At 41.0% G+C, this 22493-nt stretch overlaps 1 pseudogene; it reads right to left on the minus strand.

Annotated features, from left to right (window-relative positions):
• Positions 1-19847, minus strand: part of LOC143389833 (formylglycine-generating enzyme-like) — a 55978-nt pseudogene extending 36131 nt beyond the window's left edge.
• Between the last annotated feature and the right edge of the window lie 2646 nt (positions 19848-22493).

A 22493-nucleotide genomic window follows, 5' to 3' on the forward strand; every position in this document is an offset into this window, starting at 1 on the left:
GGAATTCCCATGACCTTTCAGGGTAAAATATCTAAACATCAGAATCTAAGTTCTCTCCACCTTTCTTACTCTGTACTTCAGCTGCACTTCTTGAACCACTCTGCCTCTGTAGATGGTGTCATTGTTCAAGGATTACCCCCAGGAAGACTTGCCTGCCTACCCATCCCTGGCTGCCTGGGTTATGGGTGCCCCATTTAGGTTCCTCTGATCCAAGCCTCTATCTATCCTAACAATTCTCATTCTCTCTCTCTCTCTCTCTCTCTCTCTCTCTCTCTCTCTCTCTCTCTCTCTCTCTCTCGGTATCTTAGTTACCCGTTTTCATCCCTCCTAGATCCTAGGCTCACTGGGAACTGGAAGTTAATATTCTCATTTCTATCTTCCCCAACATGTAGCATGGCGTGCAGTTCTTGGTAGACATGCCAAAAATCTTGACTGACTGAATGAGTGAGATCATGAATATAATGAGGATTTATTATTTGAATTATTCATAACTATAATTATAGAAATTCGATTTCATTTATAACACAGTCCTAGACATGGGTGACATGTCTGTGTCGCAGTGAAACCTGGGTAACAGCCTCAGCTCAGGGACTGAACTGGGCGGCCCCATTATTCTCATTGTTGTCTAAGTGTCTGGAACACAAGATTCCGCAGTCCTTAGAAATCAGAATTTTAAGCAGCTCTACAAAGAAGGAGGAAAACTAAAGACCTGAGGCAAAAGTTTCCAGAATAGTCTTAAAATGATTTTTAAGAGGATCTAATAAAAGTTTCCATAAAGGACTTAAGAGAAAAAAAAAATCACACTCTCCAGGAGCAGTCAAGTGGGGCCCGGAATGAGAACACTTGTGCACCCCTGGGCTCAGACAAGGCCCACAGGAAGCTCTGCCTGTTGTGCCTAATGGATTTTTACAATTACCTAATTTTTTTCATCCCCTTCTGCCTCAAGGTGAATACCCATAAAGCAAATACCATCGCGACATCCACTGTGGACGACTGGCCTAGTTTCTTTTTCTTCTTTCATTAACCGCCACAGCACTGAACAGACTAAGTTTCCATTCCAGAGGCGATATACAAAATAGTTCTGCACTGCTGAAAATTCTAACTTATACTGATAAAGTCAAGTTTTCTGGCCTACAAATATAAAATGTCCCTCTAGTAAAACCCGTAGCAGAGGACCCCAGTCCAAATAAAAAGGCCCTTTGAACTGAGTCTTTATGGAAAGTCCAGGGTCAAGGAACTCATTCTTCCTGGAGTCTAAAGGTGAATTACCTCTTCTGCCACCCACACAGCTTCTCCACTGCCACTCAAGCCAGAAGCCTACCTGAGGTCAAGAGTGACTCTGCTATCACCGTGAATGGGCCACACACTCAGGCTAAGAGCAATGGGCATCTATCTTTATAATTTTTTTTTCAGTGCTAGGGATTGAGCCCACGACCTGACCTCATCACTAAGTCACGGCCCTCATCCCTACTATTTTTGCCAGTTCCTCTACTTCTTGTGAAAGTACCCAAAGTCCTTTTTGAAAACCACTTTTTGCCAGGCACATGATTCTAATACCAGCTACTCAGGAGGCTGAGGTGGGAGGACCTCAGTTCAAGGCCAACCTAGGCAACTTAGTGATACCTTGCCTCAAGATAAGGATATAAATTAGCAATAGGATCAACTCTGAGCTCAATCCCTAGTGCTGCAAAACCACCACCACCAAGAAAGGACAGAGAGAGGAAAAAAAAGAAAATCACCTTTTAAACTAAGTACATGTGGCCCAAGTGGGACTGGATGGCCCGACTCTACCTCCTGTGACTCAGGCCTGGCCAATCATAGCATTCTTTTTCTTTTTATTTTTTTTGGGGGGATAGGTACTGGAGATTGAACCCAGAAGTATTTTAGTCAGTTTACCACTGAACTACGTCCCCACTCCTTTTTATTTTTTATTTTGAGACAGGGTTTTACTAAGTTGCTTAGGGTCTCACTAAGGTGCTCAGACTGGCCTCAAACTCACAATCCTCCTGCCTCAGCCTCCTGAGTTGCTGGCATGTACCACTGCACATGACTTGTGGTATTCTTTGACCACTAGGAATAAGCCCATGACCCAGGGAAAGTTCACCTTAGAATGTTTGCTGGAGCTACCAGGAAAGAGGAATTCTTTCTCCTCCAACTAGTTTATCAGTAGAAAAAGAGATTACCTGAAGGCAAAGATAACACAAAAAAAAAGAGACAGAGAGACTTTCAGAAGTTCCTAATCCTTAAATCTCACTATGTCTGGGGCCACAGAAACTCTTGAACTTCACAAGCTTAAGAAGAGTCCATAAGAGGTCCGCCCAATTTTTTTTTCTGCTTATATCAGTTTGGCTTTTTGCTTTCATTTTTTGTTTGGTTGCCTGGTTTGGTTTGTTATTGGGGATGAAATCCAGTGGCACTTTACCACTTAGCCATATCCCCAGCCCTTTTTATTTTTCATTTTGAGACAGGGTCTCAGTAAGTTGCTTAGGCCCTCATTAAGTTGCTGAGGCTGGCCTCAAACTTGTGATCCTTCTACCTTAGCCTCCCAAGTGGCTGACATTACAGGCATGGGCCACCACACCTGACTTACACCAGTTTTAATTATCTTTTTTTTTTTAGTTATTCCTATAAGATTTTTATCTTGTATACAAAAATAAGATCATAGCCAACTCTTTTGGTGTAGGTCTTATTTCCTTTTCCTTCTTTCCACTGCTCAAACTTAAATCAAATGCTAAAGGCTAAGCAGAAAGTCTGGTAAAAAAAGAAAAGAAATTAGCTCTCCGGATCTGTCTACAAACTGCAGCCTTATCCACCCATACAGAGCTTATTTATTTTTACCATCCTCTCACCCTCCTGCCTCCGCAGACATTAATCATACACGGAATGACATTCAAAGTTTCTTCCATCCCAATGAAGCCTTAGTTGCATCATCTGTGAAGTGGGAGATACGATAAGTCTCACAGGGTTCTGGGGAAGATAAGTACAGCAAAAGCATATTTTATAAAGATGTCTTTCAAAAGTATCTGATATCCTTTATTCCTCAGGTAATCTTTCAATATTGTATCCACATAAAAGGCAACAGATCATTGGAGGAATTGTTACAGAATGCTTAAAATATGTGAGGTACCTTGGGCATGTGGAGATACAACGGGTCTAAAAATGCCTTCAACGTAGAATGAGATAGACAACTCCGCCAATAAACTAAACTAAATAGATAAGTTGCCATCAGAAAACAAAAAAATATGCTACGGAAATTCAGAGGAAAGAAACCCTACTTTTTGGAAGAAAGGTTTCACAGAAGAGATGGTCATCAATTGTGCTTTTATGCCAAGGCAGTGTCACACCATCAGAAACAGCCTCAGACAAGCCATTAACTGACTTTATGCACAGAAGCACCATACACACTTTCAACACCTCATGACCCTAAATGCCTTATAAGCTCCTCTTCTAAATGATCCATGGAGACTAAAACATCCTGTCACTTTGTTACAAAAGAGTAAGTGATATGAAACATTGTTAGGATAATTTTCCCAGTAAAAACTGTATTTCTTAATCAGAGGGAATCTAAGTCAAATTTTATAATGCATGTTGTTTCCGGGAGATTCTTACTACCATACTTTTCAGTGAAAGTGCAAATTTCTTGAAAGCCTAGTATTACTTGCTTCTTTGTGTCCCCACTTTACCAAGTGCTCATTAAATCAATTAAAATGCAAAAGAGAGGGCTGGGAGTGTAACCCAGTGGTAGAGCCCTTGCCTAGCATGCATGAGACACTGTGTTCAATCCTCAGCACCAAATAAAAACAAAGAAATAAAATAAAGGTATGTGTTCATCTACAACTAAAAAAATTGTTTTAATGCAAAAGAGAGGGAAAAAAAAAAGGATTTGCACTCCCAGTGGTTTGGGAGATTGAGGCAGGAGGATTGCAAGTTCAAAGTCAGCCTTGAGTTCAAAGCTAGCAATGGCAAGGTGCCTAGCAGCTCAGTGAGATCCTGTCTCTAAATAAAATACAAAATAGGGTTGTGATGGGGCTCAGTGGCCGAATGCCCCTGAGTTCAATTCCTGGTACCCAGAAAAAAAAATGTGTGAAAAATGTCACTCCCAGGAAACCTAAAACATTTACATGTCCCAGAACACACAATGCTTCCTACATAGTGCTTTGGGCCAAAGCTATTCTCCTTGGAATGTCCTTCAATCTGACCCTCAATCCTCAGCTCCTGAAAATATCTCCTCCAAGACCTAGCTCAAATGACCTTTTCAAAAAGCACCTCTTGACATATTCAAAAAGCAGGAAACCATTTTTCCTCTCTATGTAAAAAGCACATTACTCTGCCTATCACCATATACAAAATTATACTGTTACTATTCACAAAATTATACTTATGTGTAGTTGTGTGTGTGTGTGTATGTGCAAATGTGTTTGTGTGTCTGAAAGAATGAGAGACAGAACCTACCAGAGTGGAAATGCAATGAGGGTGGAGAACAGTTCTCTTTTTGTTCTGTATGCCCAGCACACACAACAGAGTCATATATATATATATATATATATATATATATATATATATATACACCAAACAAAAATTGGTTGAACCAAACCAAATAAACAGAAAACCAAGAGGAAAAGAAGGACTACCACTATAATATTAGACTCTCCTAAAGTAAATTTTACTTCCTAAAATTTAGAAGAAATGCTGCCAGAATTAAACTAGTCATTTGCATATAAACTATGACATTTAAAACCAAGGAAAACAGGTGAAGAACTACCTCCCATGAAGACATTGGCCTTGATAATAAGGTTACTTTAGGATCAATGATTGGGTGGAAAGTTTGTAAGCTGTGTTCTCATCAACTACTAATTTTATGAATGGCTTGGAATGCCTCCAAATATTATAGAAAGTGAATACAGGACTGGTCAAAGATGACCCAGGCATTATTCAGTGAGGGCACAGAACCACTCTATAGGGACAAAAGATATATATCTTGTAAATTTAATTCAAAAGATGATGGGGACTCACATTCCATTCTGGAACCCACAGAAAGGCAGAGCATATAAAAATGAGAAATGTTCAACACTGGCCACCAGTTTCAAGACAAAATTTTGAGAAAGATCAGTATGCATATGCAAATAAGACAGCTGTCCTGTTAGTTACAAAATAGATTAATAGGCTTTCTCCTTAGAAAGAGAGAGATTACCAGTTAGCATATAACTTAGAGAGGGTTAAAATTAAGTATGATCAATATCAACTAAAAAAAAAAGTAATCAGGACCTCCATAAAAGGTAAACACCAATAATGAGGCCCTTGCCCACATTATCTTAAAAAAAACCAGAAAACTTTAAAGGCAAAAGTGTACAGAAATAATGAGAAGCCCAGTTGTCAACCTCCTATACTCCATACCTCAAAGACTAAATTATTGTCCTAACTTCCACCACCCTCAGTGTCTAGTTAAAGGAAGAGACAAATATTCTTAGTTATTGTTATGTCAAAATTAACACATAGTACTGGGACAGGATATGGAAATAATGATGGGAGGAAAGCAGAGGAGGTCAGGTAAACCAGTAGTGGATGCTACCTCTCACCCAAATCCTGAATATTGTCCAGAAAAAAAAAAAAGAAAAAAAACCAAAGGAAAGAAAACTGAGATGGAAAAAGAATAGGGTACACGAGGTATACAAGAAGGGGCATTAGGTTTGCCTCAGATGTACCAGAATGCAAAATCGCTGGCAGGTAGGATGGGTACCACCAGTTGTTATTGCTGTTTATTCTGTACAAACCCTAGCCCCTCCACAACCAGCCACTGTGCAAGACATAACAGATAAATAAGACAAAATAAAGCAACCAGTTGGCTGAGACCTTCCTAGTGTTCAACGTGACAGAATAAAATGACAAGTCCTTGTCCTCAGGTAGCACACCATACAAGGCAGGCGACTGCAAATCAGTGCAGTGCAAAGTTGGAGACGCTGATCCTAATTTCCCTAGAGTTAGTAAGACAGGAATTGTGGATTTTAACCCGAACTTATCCAACTTAAAATTCACTTGTGGACCTCGGGACGGGGGAGGGAGGAAGGCGGGGAACTGAGTCCAGGGCTCACAACCCGGGAGCCCCAGGACGCAGCCCGCCCTATGGAGGTGCGGGCAGGAGGTGCGCCCGGTCGAATGGGAGGGGAAGGTGCGTGGCGCGGGTGTGGCTATAGCCTCGACTTGCCGTCAGGTAACCTTCCCCTGACCGCGCCCATTGCGACCGGGTCCTAGAGCCCGGCAGCCCCCCCCCCACCCGCCAGAGGGGAGTCGAGGGCGCACCTTGGAGGGAGCCAGCGGCCGCTCTCCTGGGAGCGCGCTCGGGGCGTTTGCCTCCAGCGAGTACCGGTGCGCGGCTGAGGAGCTGCCGGGGCCCCGGGTCGCTGAGGCATGCCGCAGCCGCAGGAGCCTGCGAGGGACGCCGCGAGCGCACCGGTCTGGCCTCTTCGCCCCGCGCCGCCCCGCACATCAGCAAAAGCAGAGGCAGCAGGAGCTCCTGAACGGGCGCGGGGCGGCGTTCACCAGCCTGCCCTGGCGCAGGCGCAGCTACGTTGCTCCACGAGCCGTGGGTCACGAGGCCACGCTCTCCTTAAAGGGACAGCCCTTTATTTCTCAAAATTTTCTCCTTTCATCCTCACATTTCTCCAGTGATATGGGTTTCACAGAGCCATGGAGTGGTTTTTTGCCCAAAGTCACATGGCAGCAAAGTGTCAAAAGCGAAATTTAAACTTAGGGAATCTAACTTCAAACTCTGAGTTTTAAACCCCAACAGTATCTGTACCACCTGGTGAATCAATATTGTCTTTTTTTTTTAAATATTTTTTAGTTCTCAATGGACCTTTATTTTATTTAGTTATATACACTGCTGAGAATGGAACCCAGTGCCTCACATATGCCAGGCAAGCGCTCTACCACTGAGCCGCAACCCCAGCCCTAGAAATGTACTTTTCCCACTGGCAGTGGCACAGGCCTTTAATCCCAAAAGCTCTGGAGGCTGAGGCAGGAGGATCACGAGTTCAAAGCAAGGCACTAAGCCACTCAGTGAGACCCTGTCTCTAAATGAAATACAAAAGCGGGCTGGGGATGTGGCTCAGTGGTTGAGTGCCCCTGGGTTCAATCTCCTTTACCCCCCACCAAAAAGTAAATAAATAAATAAGCAAAGAAATGTAGCCTTGACTGAATCTCTGGAAACAGTAATGGGTGGTTTAACAAAAATCTCCAGATGATTCTAATGTACATCAGTTTTAAAAAGCACTGTTCAGTTTTAGGAGCAACAAAATGCAAAATTAAAAGATGAAAAGAGAATCTACTGATTAAAATTGACCTAGCAATCGTCTGCCCTGGTGGCAATGTTTCAGCTACTTAGCCTGCTGAGGTGGGAGGATCCCTTCAGTCCCAGGAGTTGGAGACCAGCTTGGGCAATATAGCCAGACCCTATATCAAAAAACAGGCAAAAAACAAAAACAGCACCCGGATGCAACACGCAAGCCTTATCTAAATAATGATTCAAACTGAAGACATAAAATTTATTTATCTGTATATATTTTTAGTCGCTGATGGACCTTTGTTTTATTTAATTATGGACCCTTATTTTACTTATATGTGGCTCTGAGAATCAAAACTAGTGCCTTACACATGCTAGACAAGTGCTCTATCTCTGAGCTAAAACCCCAGCCCTACTGATATAAAGTTTTTTGAGATAGTTTGAATAAGGGATAGAGTTAGAGAAATCCAGGCTGCAGGACATGCCAAATCGTACCTCCCAAAGTTTTATCCCACACCAACAGTATCTGTACCACCTGGTGAATCAATAGAAATATTGTCTATTTTTATCTGGAATATTGTCTACTCTTATCTGGAATGCTTGGAACTAAAAGTTTTTGTTTTTCACTTTTTGTTTTTGGCACCAGGGATTGAACTCAGAGGCACTTGATCACTGAGCCACATCCCCAGCCCTATTTTGTATTTTATTTAGAGATATGGCCTCCCTGAGCTGCTTAGCAACTCACTAAATTGCTGAGTCTGACTTTAAACTCCTGATCCTCCTGTCTCAGTGTCCTGAGTCACTGGGATTACAGGTTTGCACCACCATGCCTAGTTGAACTAAAAGTATTTCAAATGTTAGATTTTTTCCAGTTTTGGAGTTCTGGCATAGACTTCACAGGTAAAGCATTTTTAATTTTTAATATAAAAATGCAAAATCCAAAATGGTCCAAACTCCCAAACTTTTTGACCATAACATTAGCACTCAAAAATCTTCCAATTTCACAATCTTAGAATTTATTTTTTTTCCTGCACTGTTGAAGATCAAAGCAAGAGCCTCAAGCATCCTACATCCTTAGCCCTAAATTTTGGATTTTTGAATGGATTTTTAAAATGACATTTAGCCTATAAGAATGGAAATGTGATTGCTGAATTGAATTATGATATTTGAAAAAAATAATTACTGTAAATTTATTTTAGGTTTTTAGGAGTAACAATAGTATTTGTGACTGTGTTTCCTTAAAAATTATTTTCTCAGAAAATAAGAGGGGGCTGGGGTTGTGGCTCAGTGGTAGAGCATATGCCTCACATGTGTGAGACCCTGAGTTCCATTCTCAGCACCACATAAAAATAAATAAATAAATAAATAAATATTTAAGAAAGAAAAAAAAATCCCTTTCTTAGAGGTATATATGTGGAGCAAAAGATATGTCATTGAAAATTTGTCTCCCCAAAAACGGGCAATGAGATGAGTAGCTAAGGAAAAGTATAATTGGCCATCAGTTGATGACTGTTGTAGCTGCTTGATGAGTATCCAGGTGTTTATTTTATTATTCTCTCTTGGCTTTAACATGATTTTTTTTTAAGAAAAGTCCTTTACTGGGCTGGGGTTATAGCTCAGTTGTAGAGTGCTTGCCTAGCATGTGTGAGGCACAGGGGTTCAAACCTCAGCACCACATAAAACTAAATAAATAAAATACACGTATTGTGCCCTTCTACAACTAAAAAATTTAAAAAAAGAAAGTCCTTTCCTCCTTGTGGGCTATTTTACAGCAGTTTTTACACATTTTCTCATTCAATTGCAACCAGTTGACAAGAGCGAGCTGTGCTCTGCCCATTTCATCATTGATGAGGCTTCAAGATGCATGTATAAACCAAAGTTTTATGTATTTACTGTGCACAATCTATATTCCACAGTCGAGGTCAAAGGTCATCTTTATTCATCTCTTTCAAATGGTCAGTCTCAGCACACGCTGGGTCAACTGCTTAGCAGAAACCTGAAGGTCTCTGTTCTAGTCCTGTGACAGCATTAAGCTAGAGGCTCCATAAAGGTGAGGACCCTGATATTTTGTTCACGGGTATATTGGCAATGTTGGGTGTGTGGGAGACTGCGTGCTGAAGTATAACTTCTGTCTTGCAAGACGAGATTACATCTCGCAAGAACATCATGGAATCCCTTATCCCTCTCCAAAAGGCGCCAACCGGAAGAGCCTCACCCTGCCAATCAGCATCCGCCACATGGCTTACGCAAGCCTTCTTAAGCGGAAGCTTGCAATCTCATGCTGTCTGCCCTTTTCCTCTTCTTTCTCTCCTCTCTCTCCTTCTCTCTGCTCTTTCTCTTTCTCTCTGCCTTCCTCTTCTCTCTCTGCCTCTCCTTTTCTTTCCCTTCAGGCAGCCCCCCAATAAATCTCTTGTTTGAATCTCCACCTCAGGTGAGTCACGCGCCTTTCAGGCACAACGTGGCAAAGGTCGGCCCCATGATAGGCCCTCAGGGTGCACATTTCTTGAATTAATGGATATATGAGTAAATGACAGAAATCATTATCTTTCTCCGAAGAGGAAGAAAATTCTTAAGAAAATGATACAGGTTGCAGACTAGCACAGAACTGTGTTCAAAGCTGGTCACTTAGCTGGGTGCAGTGGCTCTCACGTAATTTCAGGTAAGCCATTATAGAAGATAAACTAACTTTACTATTAGGTAAACGATAAGCAGTGTCCAAATAATCTCATTTTTTAACAGGTTATGTCTCAGCAAAATTAGGCGGCTTACTGTGTTGCATATCTGTAATTCCAGCCATTTAGGAGGCTGAAGCAGGAGGATGGCAAGTTCCAGGCCAGCCTCAGCAATTTAGTGAGGCCCTGTATGAAAATAAAAATTAAAAAGGACCGGGGATGTAGCTCAGGGATAAACCAGTAAGGTACTCCTTGGCTCAACCCTCAACACAAACACACACACACACACACACAAAAAAAAAAAAAAAAATGGCCACTTACTAGAAATATGTGTGCTTAAGAATGATAATACCTCCTTCTTGGGCTAGGAGTGCAGCTCCATGGTAGAGCTCTTCCCTCACATGCCAGAAGTCCTGGTTTATGTTTTGTTTTGTTACTTGGAAGTTGGACACAATACCTTTATTTCTTTATCTTTATGTGGTGTTAAGGATCAAACTCAGTGTCTTGCACTTGCACTAGGCAAGTGCTTTACTGCTGAGCCACAATCAGAGCCCAGGGTCCTAGTTTAATCCCTAGCTCTGCAAACAAACAAACAGACCCCCGTCCTTAGAGGTTTTATGAGGCTTAAAAGAGATCAAGTATGTAAGGCTTAACCTTCATTTAACATATCTCCAAAAACATTTGCTGTTTTTAGGAATCACTGTCAAAGATGGAGCTTTGTGGGTTCCCCAGGAAGAGCATTCTTTGTCCATCATAGAACTTCTTTGTGGTCTCTAAGTGAAAAATATTAACTGAGAAATGCTTAGGTGAAGAGGCCTCTGCGCAGTCAGCTCTGTATAAATTAGGGTGATATTCTAGATGTTTTCCTGCCTTGTCTCCCACTGAGGTCCTTATGCAAGCTTTGTTTTCCCTTTCTCAGGGCTGGGGATGTGTCGGAGACCAGCTCCAACAGGGGGTCTCAGGAGACGAACGGATGGTGAGGAGTTGGCGAAAGAGGGGTGGAGAAACAACACAGACACCAAAGTGCAGGTGTTGATCCCAATCTTTACTTGTGAACTTGATCATATATACTTTTCATTTTGGCAGGCTCACAGTACTTTGTGGTTACAAAACAGGAATCATTATTCAAAGAAACAAAATATTACCTAGCTACAATCAGAATAGAAGAATGTATCTTGGCTTATACATAAGCAAACATTTGTACTTTCAGTTCGTGTTTTGCTTTGAGCTGTTTTTGCTTAGTTAACTTTTAATAATAGTTACAAATGTCCCAAACTATTGGCCTATACCTTGACTATTCTTTCTTGACTTACTGACTGGAACCGGTGCCATGGTTATGGCAAGTGGTTGACTTGTTATTAGTTTTAATCAAACAAGAGTAAGAGCACAAACCATTGTGCACAGGAACAAGAACAAGTTGTCCAGTACTAAGCACTAATCTGTCTTCTTAACATTAATTTTTCTTCTCTAGATTTTAATTTAATTTCTCAAAAACTTCCTTGACAGGAATACAGGGAGTTTTTCATTAGACATTAACAATTTACACTCCACAGCTGAATCATTGCATTTAGAGCAAACAGATCCATTCTTTAGAAGTAGTTGTATTAATTGGGAAAGTCATGTTTTTTCCTTCATACTTAATGGTCATATGAGAAGTCACAAGTATACTTATTAAAGGAATACAAAAACAAATCAGCCCATTCCCAGAAACATACTGCGCTCCTCCAGAGGATGGACGCCTTGCGCCATCCACCTCAGTAGGGCCTTGCCATTGCCTGAGTCAGGGGAGGGGCGCAGCAGGGATGGAACCCAAGGCCTCAGGCATAAAGGCAAGTCCTCTACCACAGAGCCACATCCCCAACCCAAAAATTCTTATCTGTTTCTATAACCTTTAGATAGAAGTCTTTTGTTTCCTTTGGTTTGTATGTGCATAGGTGTTTGGTTTGGGTGCTACTGATACTGCCGGTTATTGGTGACTGAGTCCTGCTCCCTCACACGTTGAAGTTTGAATGTTAGAGAAGCACAGGGAGGCAAGCAGATAAAGCAGGGTTTATTTAAAAAGGGGTAACATAGATTTCTCCCAGGAGGGAGAAGGGGACCATAGCTGGTATCCTGGTATTCCAAGAGGCGAGCTGTTCTGCCCTTTTTATATGTCCTAGGATTCCTTTGTTCTCGGCCTTTACCCCCTTATCTTTCTCCTTCCCTATGTGACTAGCCCCCCCCCCCCAATGCTCAGTGGGATGGCCAAAAGGTGGGAAACAGGTGGGTGGAAGGGGAAAGGGTGGGATGGAGCAGCCCTGGACACTTTAATTAACAACCTTATAGCTCCCTGTTGGGAGGGGCTATTCCTGGGACGGGTTACCTTAGCAACAGGTTGGAGCAGGGGCAGGTTCTTGATCTGGGGTGGAGGAAGGGCTCTGAAGGAATTAACATTTCAATCCCTCAGGGGACAGTCTCCAACTTCCTGGACTCAGTCAAAATTGGCCTCCTTAATCTACCTGACTCGATTTACCTGTCTAGACTGACTGTCTAATTCTGGCTTCAGTACTGGGGATCACACGATCATGCAGGGCTTCACTCATGTGAGGCAAATGTCTTACCTCTAAGCTACATCCCCTTCTCCTGTCTATAGCCCTGGCTGCCACTTCTCTCTAATGAAGTTAGTTGAAGGACCCTGGGTCTGGAAGTGCCTTGTGTATTCACTGAACAGCTAAGAGACTGGTGTGGTGACAGTGGCATCAGCAAGGGTTAGACTATGGGAAAGAGGGTCAGAGGGCCAGGTTGTGTGTTAATGGTAGAGAATTTGCCTCCTGTGGGACTCAGCCCACATGGTTCCTGCATCCCCTTCCTGTTAGCTAGGCCACCTTGGTGGCCACCAAGGTCAAGAGCATGCTAGAACAGGAACTGTGACTAAGCAGAAGTCTCCTTCAGCTGCTGCTAACTGTCTGTTTCCCCATGCAGCTGCCAGTGTGGGGAACCCTGGGTTGCCTTGCTCCTCCTCCTCACGCCACCTCCCTCAGAGGAGTCAGGTTGGCCATCTTCTATCCAATCAGTAGGTCATGCAGACATGGTGCTTGCACCAGAATCACAGAGAGGCATCTTTATTTTTTCACAGTACTGGGGAATGAGCCCAGGGGTGCCCTACCATTTTTAGTTTTTCCTATTTGTGTATTTATTTATATTTTAGGAGTAGTTGGACACAATACCTTTATTTTATTTGTTTTTATGTGGTGCTGAGGATCGAACCCAGGGACTTGCATATGCTAGGCAAGCACTCTACCACTGAGCAACAACCCCAGTCCCTAGTTTTTCTTTTGAGGCAGTGTCTCACTAAGCTGCCCAGGCTAGCTTTGAACTTATAAATCCTCCTGCCTAGGGCTACCTGGTAGCTAAGATTGTAGGCTTGAGCCACCCACACCTCACCTGGCACTAGAAAGTCTTTTGAAAGCAATGATTGCTGGGCTTGTCCACAAATGCTTGAAATGGGTCACAAGAATTTGCATGTCTATCATGTCCTCGGGTGATGCTGATTCTACTGATCTGGATATTTTATAACTGCCACTTTCTTAAAGTAAGCCTCCCGCACTAGCCCTCAGTACCTGTGCTGGGTAAGGCTCCCCCCAACCACCTCTTAGCAATGCTGGGGGTGTGGTAGGCTCTGTAATTAACAACTCTAATACAGCTTTAACTTACCCTTCTCCAAACTTACCATGTTTATCTTCTGGATGTTCCTGGACAGTAGTACTTGGAAAGGAAGATGAGAAGAAGTGAGAATGGGACCAAAAGAAATTTAGATCAAGCAAAACATGCTTTATGTATCTTTGGAAAGAAACAGGAAGGAATATTATCAGAAATCCCCATCCTGGGTCCCTGTAACATCCTAGCTTTCGCACTGTTCGAAGTCAAGTAACACAAGGGAGAAGGGAGTCCCAGATTTTTCAAGAAACAGAGCTCAATTGTAAAGGCAAGATGGATAGATATTCCAGATGCTTCTATAACAGCATTTTTATTCATATCCATTTATTAAGAAAACGAAATGTCAAGATGCTGCCATGGAGCCAGTGTATGAGCAAAGAAAACTGCAGAGTAAATCACATCGCCACCTGTATATCTTTAAAAGTCACAAATATGCATCATACTCTTCCAAGCCTCCACCAATGCTGAGCATATGCACAAATTCTTGTCATTTGGTTTCCTGTGAGTCTGTGACCAAAACTTGGAAGATCAATGACAAAACAACTTTTTTTGGTACTAGGGGCACTTAATCACTGAGCCCCACACCCCAAGCCCTTTTTATATTTTGTCTGGATTGGGTCTCCCTGAGTTGCTTAAGGAGTCGCTAAGTTGCTGAGGCTAGCTTTGAACTCATGATCTTTTTTTTTTTTTTTTTTTTTTTAGTACTGGGAATTGCATGCAGGCATTCGACCACGAAGCCACATCCCCAGACCTGTTTTGTTTTTTTATTTAGAGACAAGGTCTCACCGAGTTGCTTAGTGCCTTGCCATTGCTGAGGTTGGCTTTGAACTTGGGATCCTCCTGAGCCGCTGGGATTACAGGCGTGCAGAATACCTTCTTTCAAGGCAGATGAAAACCATCATTCCTATGTGGAGCAGCCTCACCTAATGTGGTGGAACTTGCCACGGAGTTGAGTTGAAAACTGGACTTTGACTCATTATATACATTAAACTTCCATGAGCCTGAGTTTCTTTGTTTCCTAACAGTGCCTTACTGAGATCAAGTGTGCAAGTATAAGAAGAGACACATGAACACTAGAAGATAATTCTGTGGCATCACGGTGCTTCTAAGAGATGCTTCTTTCCCATTTTATGGTTTCTGAAATCTGGATATATTTTATGAGCTGTCAATACCTATAATTTGGTACAGTTCCATTTCCCTCCTTTTAAAAGGGCACAGTGGCATACAGCTATAATCCCTATGGCTCCAGAGGCTGAGGCAGGAGGATCAAAGTCAGCCTCAGCAAAAGTGAGGTGCTAAGCAACTCAGTGAAACCCTGCCTCTAAATAAAATATAAAATGGGGCTGGAGAAATGGCTCAGTGGTTAAATACCCCTGAGTTCAATCCCTAGTACCCCCAAAAAATAAAAAAAAATAAAATTAGAGGTTTGTATTTTCAGTAAATTAATAAGGGAAAATTCCTTTCCACACTTTGCTAATTGACAAATAAAATATGAGTTCATCTTCTCTTCTTGTTCCTATCGAATTTTGCAAATGTAATCTCTAAGAGAGAAGACTGCCCTATACTATAAGAGAAAATCCTGGCAAGTAGACAAATTGCCTCCAAAGATGTCCATATCCTCTTTTCTAGGACTTACAAATGTATTACTTTACATGGCAAAAAGAGACTTTGGAGATGTGATCAGATTAGATTCCCTGAGATGGGGGGCATTAACATTACCCAATGTCCCACCACAAGGGTCCTCCTAAGCAGGAAAACCAGCCCTGGCAGTGCCTAGAGTGACATGCAGCTGTGGAAGAATGGTCAGGCGTGCCACAGTGTGGATTTTGAAGGTGGAGGAAGGGAGCCAAGGCCAGGAATGTGTGAGGGCTCTAGAAGTTGGGAAAGACAAAACAAGAGATTCCTTGAGAGCCCCCCACATGCAGAGAGAAACACAGCCTTGCTAACGTGAATCTTAGCCTAGTGGAACCCAAGTGGGATTCTGATCCTACAGCACTGTAAGGCCATACATTTGTATCATTGAAAGCGAGTTTGTGCGTATTGTACAGCAGCAAGAGGAAACTAGTGTAAATATATATTTCAGTTCCAGCAATTTCACGTGGTGAAGGTTGGAACTTGTGGGCAGAAGGGCCAGCAGATGCATGAGTCTCCATTTTCTTGGCAAACTTGGAAGAGGGAGGTGATGTGCTTCGGCGGGGACACAGCTGGATCACAGAGGAGCTGTGTGCCACTGGAGGGACTCTGTCTATCTCCTTAGCCTCTTCCCCTTGCTACTTTTTTTTTCCCTGGGAGAGGAGAGTAATTGATCTGCATGGGCTAATGGTATTCATAACCCATGGTGCTTAGAATAGTCTGAGCTCTCTGTTTAAGGGAATTCAGAAGATTGCCAAACTGCCCAGCCCCTGGGGTTCTTGAGGTGGTCCCTGAAACCATGGAAATTCTGCAGCCTCCAACTGAGAAACAGGAAGCATGAGCCCCTGCCTGTTCCTGGCCAGGCAACTCAGAGCTCTGGAGTCATTTTCCAGACAGACTCCATTTCCCTAATTACAAGCATGGTACATAGATCGCATATCCAGGTGCTGCTGATTTTTCAGGATCCTCAGAATGACCTGCAGGGCTAAGTAAAATACAGATTGCTGCCTACCTGTCCCTGCCCCCAACCCCTGGAATTTCAGACTCAGTGGATCTGAGGTGTAGCTTGAGAATTTGTATTTCTAACAACTTCCCAGGTAATGTTGCTGCTGCTGCAGATGTTAAAAACCATAGTTTGAGAATCACAGACAAAGTGAGTGAAAGCTCAGGACTTGGTGCAATGACTCAAGAGGCTGAAGCAGGAGGATCACAAGTTTGAGGCCAGCTTCAACAATTTAGCATGACCCTGTCTCAAGATAAATTAAAAGGGCTGGGGATGTAGTTCAATGATAAAGTGCTCTGGGGTTCAATCCCCAGTATCATCAAAAAAAAAAAAAAAGAAAGAAAGAAAGATGACGACAAAGAAAGAAAAAATAAAGCTCAGGATTCAAAAGAAAAAGAAAAGAAAGCTCAGGTTTCAAGCAACCCGTGCGAGTCCCATCTCTGCTTCTGATTTGCTCTCGGGACAAATGGCGACAGCAGTTCTTGACTTTCCTTCAAACCTGCTCTGAGTTTCCATGAGGTTACTTATGATCTATCTGATTGCATGTGATCACATGAGTACAGAGAGCTTGGTGACTAATTTCCCCCAGGCACATTTTTCCACAGGGAACTCATAGAAACATCCCACTTTCCCAATGGCCTAACCTGTTCTGTTCCTGTGACCCAGAGAATGAATTCCTCATAATGGAAAGAAAAGGGTGTCCTTCCAGGGGTGACCTCTTTTGTTCACACAATGGTAATATCAATTATCCTAGAATGGGAAGAGAGAGAGAAAAATAATATATATGTCCAAACCCTTTTTTTCTTGTTAAATTTCCCAGAGGAGAGAGCCTGGCATAGTTTCTTTTTATTCTCTTCAATTATTTGCAAATTAATTTGCTCCTAGTCCAGTTTACTTCTATTCATTTCTACAGCTATTGCATCACACCTAAATGAATTTCCTTTCTATTGTTGGACACATTTTTTTTTCCACAAAATATGTGAAAACTTTCTGCTTCCTCTTCATTCTGCTTTGGGGGCTAAAGATTTTTTTTTCAGACTCTTTCCTCCCAGAGTGCTCTGGAGTAAAAGACGTAAGGTGGAAAATTTGAGTGTTGTGGGGGAGCAGCTTGTGAGGGCACACTTATTGTCTACAAATGGCTTGTCTGTGGGTGTTCTTCTGGTGCCTTGTAGGTTTATTACACTCAGTAGCTTGTCTTTTAATCATCATAATAATGGTAAATGCATTATAATAGAAACTACTTATTAAAATCTTACTATGTGCTCAGTGCTTTGCCTAGACCAACCCTTTTTAAAAAATATTTTTTCTAGTGGTAGGTGGACACAATACCTTTATTTTATTTATATGTGGTGCTGAGGATAGAACCCAGTACCTCACATATACTAGGTGAGTGCTCCACCGCTGAGCCACAACCCCAGCCGCTAGACCAACCTTTTAAATCCTCATTATAAGCTTAAGAGATGTGTTTTATTTAACTCTATTTCTTGGATGAAGAAAGGTGGAAATGTAATAATAGCTTGGCCATTTTGGAAAATAGTGTGGAGGTTCCTCAAAAAACTTAAAAGTATAAATATTAATGATCAAGCAAATCCTCTACTGGCCATATATCCAAAGGAAATGAAATCGGTATATTGAAAAGATATCTGAACTCCTATGTTTATTTCAACACTATTCATAATATTGGAGATTTGGAATAGGCCTAAATGTCCCATAACATATGATTGGATAAAAGAAAAAAACGTGATTGGATAAAGAAAATGTGGTATACACATGTAAAATGGAATACTATTCAGTCATAAAAATGATGAAATCCTGTCATTTGCAACAAAATGAATGGACCTGGAGGACATTATGTTAAACAAAATAAGCTAGACACAAGGAAAAATTCTGAGACCGGCACTGGGGAGACTGAGGCAGGAGCATCATTGAACTAACGAGTTTAAGACCAGCCTAGGCAATGTGGTGAGATTCTGTCTCGAAAAGAAAAGAAAAAAAAGATTCTGAGTTATCTTGCTCATATGTCAATTTTACAAAAGCTGACCACATAAAAGGAGAGTACAAGAGTAGTTACCAGAGATTGGGGAGGGGAGGATGGAAAGGGCTTGATAACAGGTACAAAGTTAGATAGGAGGGTAAATTCAGGTGTTCTGTGGAACAGGAGGAGACCATTAATAATGACAGTATGTTCCAAAATAGCTAGAAGAGAGATTTTTTTCATGCCCTTACCACAAAGAAATGATAAATACATTAGATGACAGATATTCTATTTGCCCTGATTTGATGATTATATAGTATGTGCATGTATCAAATCAACACATTCTGCCCCACAAAGACCTACTATCTGCTATGTGCCAAGCATGTGGTAGAAACAGGGACCCAAGATCAGAAATTAATTTGGAAAAAGGACCCAAGATCAGAAATTAATTTAAAATTCATCATCAGTTCTACCCAAATCTCTTTATTATCGAGTGTTTGATGGATATTGATATTTGCCAAATACATGTGTCTAAAGGGTATCCCATTCTATATGCAAAAAAGTTTTCTTCTCTTCCTGAGTGGGCTTCTTTCCGGGGGCATGATGGAAGTCGACTTTTAAGGGAAACTTTACGATTCATTTTCTCATTTCCTCAAGAGTCTCTTACACTGTAATTTTTTTTTTGGACCATATACCTAGCCCTTTTTTATTTTTTATTTCTTTTAAATTTTGAGACAGAATTTTACTAAGTTTCCCAGGCTGGTCTCAAAGTTGCAATCCTCCTGCCTCCGCCGTCCAAGGACTTGGCATTACTTGTGTGTACCACCACACCCAACTCTACCACATTTTACCTGGAAGGACACAAAACAAGATTCATAGTTTAATGGCTGCAATTCATCAACTTTACTTGCTGATGAAAAGTTATTTCATAGACCACATGAAAAGGTTTTTTTTTTTTTTTTCTATTTACTTTACCTTGCATTGTGGATTAACACATCACCAGTACCATTATTGCTTCAAATCATTGTTCCCAAATAGGTTAGCATTGTAAGAAATCCCATTTTCTTTTAGCATCGGTGTCTCTTCCCTTGTGTTATGCTCTGAAAATAAGTGGAGGGAAATAAAAGCCCATTTAATCTGAGAATCTAGTTTCTAATAGTGATTTGGGGTCAGAATGTACAACTTCTTAAAAAAAGAAAGAAAAGAAAAGCCAGGACAAGTGTTGTAATACAACGATTATTCTAATAGTCACTTCTCATCTCAATTCTCTAACCAAAACCAGATGGCCTTTACAACTTTGCTTTTTCTGAAAGCCAAATAATTGTTCAGTGATGCATAAGTTAAAAATAATTAGTGAATTCTTACCTGAATCATTTTTTGGAAAAAAAAAACAAATATATTTAGTTGCTACTATATAAAAATTCTTTCATTGAGCCTTGTTTCAATGTTTCTTTCCTCGGGTACAAGACATTGTATTCAGAATCTAAGAAAGAAGGGACTAGCTTTTCCTATGAGAAGGACTCTTTAAGAAGCATTAACTATTTTCTTTTGAATACCTTCTTCTTCTTCTTCTTCTTGTTTTGTACCCATGGCCACTTAGCTACTGAACCACATCCTCAGCTCTATTTATTTATTTTTAATTATTATTATTATTTTTTTAGTTGTAAGTGGACACAATACCTTTTGTTTTTTAGTTATATGTTTTTAAGTGGTTCTGAGGATTGAACCCTGTGCCTCGCATGTGCTAAGCAAGTGCTCTACCACTGAGCTATGACCTTTTTATTTTGAGACAGGACCTCACTAAGTTGCTGAGGCTGCTTTGAACTTACAATCCTCCTGTCTCATCCTCCTGAGCCGCTGGGATTATAGGTGTGCCCCACTGCACTTGGATTGAATACCTTTATTGATTTTTTTTTAACTTTATTTAATTTATTTATTTATATGTGGTGCTGAAGATCGAACCCAGGGTCTCACACATGCTAGGTGAGCACTCTACCACTGAGCCACCACCCCAGCCCCCTTTATTGATTTTTGATGATAAAATTTATAGAATTAAAAACATTTTTTTCCTAATGAAAACTGATCTTTACAGAATGGCTTCAAGGATAGTCAGTTTTTTCTGTTTCTTAGGTATTTCAGATGTTGACTCAGACCTAGACTACCTTTAAAATACATTCACTTTCTACTTCTTCATCCTTCTCCTCCTCCTAAAAGGTATCACAATTATCAATGTAAAAAAAAAAGATAGGGGGCTGGAGATATGGCTCAAGTGGTAGCGTGCTCGCCTGGCATGCATGTAGCCCGGGTTCAATACTCAGCACCACATACAAACAAAGATGTTGTGTCCGCCAAGAACTGAAAAAATAAATATTAAAAAAAATTCTCTCTCTCTCTCTTAAAAAAAAAAGATAGGTCAAGGGAACTGTTGATTAGAGAAGCTACTCAGAAGCAACTTTCTTCACTTTCTATGTTCAATATAAATGTTTCAATGACAAAGAATCATCTTTGTCACAGGTACAGTTTTTTGTTTTGTTTTGCTTTGTTTTTGTGGTACTGGGGATTGAACCCAGGAATATGCTAACTCTGAGCCACAGTTTTTAGTTTTTATTTTGAGACAGGGTCTTGCTAAGTTGCTTAGGGCCTTGCTACCTTGCTGAGCCTGGCCTTGAACCTGCCATCTTCTGCCTCTGCATCCTGTTTGTCATCCTCTAAGCATCCTGTCTGAAATTTTTTTGCAAGGAAAGTAATGACAGCAAAAATAATTTGCATTCTACTCCTTCTTTCCATCTTCCCCAGTACCCAGAGTAGCACCTGCTAGAGTAGGTAGCTACCCATTAAATATCAATCTAATAGTGACAGCCCAGCACTCAAGCAATAAAATGTCCCTGGATGCTTCCTCCTGACCCTCCACCCATCCAATCTCACTTCCCTGGGTTGGACCTACCTTTAAGATTTGTTTCACAGGCCTCCAGCTCTCCACCTGGGCTAGCCTCATGAGTTGCTCATATCCTAAAAATACAACTAGAGGGAAATACTACCTAAAATCTGGGAACAAAATTAATAGGGAACAAAATGAAGCAGTTAATTATTTTTTGAGTCTCTGTAATTGGTACGGGAAGTGAAAGAAGTGGTACCCTTGATTGGTAACTGAATTAGGTAGAATTCAGTTCCTGGGTTAGTGACTAAGTCTGTTGATCATTAAGAAGCCAGCAAAAGTTCTCAGGGTTTCCATTAACCCTTTCACATACATAATTCCCTTTGCTCTTCTGGTTGATTTGAAAAGACCCTAAGAAGGATGTATTATAGTAATAGAATTATTCATAACTTGGAGGCTATTGATATAAAAAGTTGCTTAGTTAGAGTAACTAGCTTGCTTTTTTTTTCTTTCTTTTTTAATTTATTTCTTACATACAAAACCCCAAAAGCTAAATAATTACTCTTACAGCCTACCTGTGAAACTCTCACAGAAGGGGGTAGAAATATCTACTAATTTCACAAAGTTCATTTATTCTTTCCTCTTCTTTAGTACTAGGGCCTTGCATATGCTAGACAAGCTCTCTAACACTGAGCTACACACCCCTGCCCTTTCCATTTTATTTCAAAACTGTTTCTCTCTAAGTTGCTGAGGCTGCCCTCAAACTTTTGATCATCTTGTCTAAGCCTTCTCAGTAGCTGGAGCTATTGGTGTGCATCATCATCAAAAGCTACATAGCTTTTTTGAGGAAGATAGACAAGTGTAAATATAAAAAGAAGTAATATTCTATATTCTGTAAATTCTGTAGAGAATTTAGGAAAAAAACATAGAAAATTATTAAATGTTTTGTATTCTATAAATTAAATAGGCATTTTTGCCGAGAGTGAGTTTTAGATAGCATGAGATTATACTTTGTGAAATCTTAGTCTAAATAAAGTATTCCACAGGAAGCTACAGAATGGTGATTTTTAGATTTATTATTTCTCCTACATCTACTAGCTGAATTCTTCTGTAATGAAGAGCTTTGTGTTTTTCTTTTGACACACAGATTTCACTTCAGTTGGAACAGTAGGATAAGACAATAAGACTCCAAAGCTCTAGATCCAGCTTGTCCACTAGAGCAAATAACAATGACAGTCTTACAGAGGGGAAGCAGGAGACTGGGAAAAGTGACAGAGTTGATAATAAACCCTGGATTCTGCCTATTTCACAAGAAAATAATGTGCAAAAATATTAGCAGCTCTCTTTTTTTGCTTAGGTGA

This window comes from Callospermophilus lateralis, unplaced genomic scaffold (genome assembly GCF_048772815.1).
Source record: "Callospermophilus lateralis isolate mCalLat2 unplaced genomic scaffold, mCalLat2.hap1 Scaffold_66, whole genome shotgun sequence".
NCBI classification, from domain to species: Eukaryota; Metazoa; Chordata; class Mammalia; order Rodentia; family Sciuridae; genus Callospermophilus; species Callospermophilus lateralis.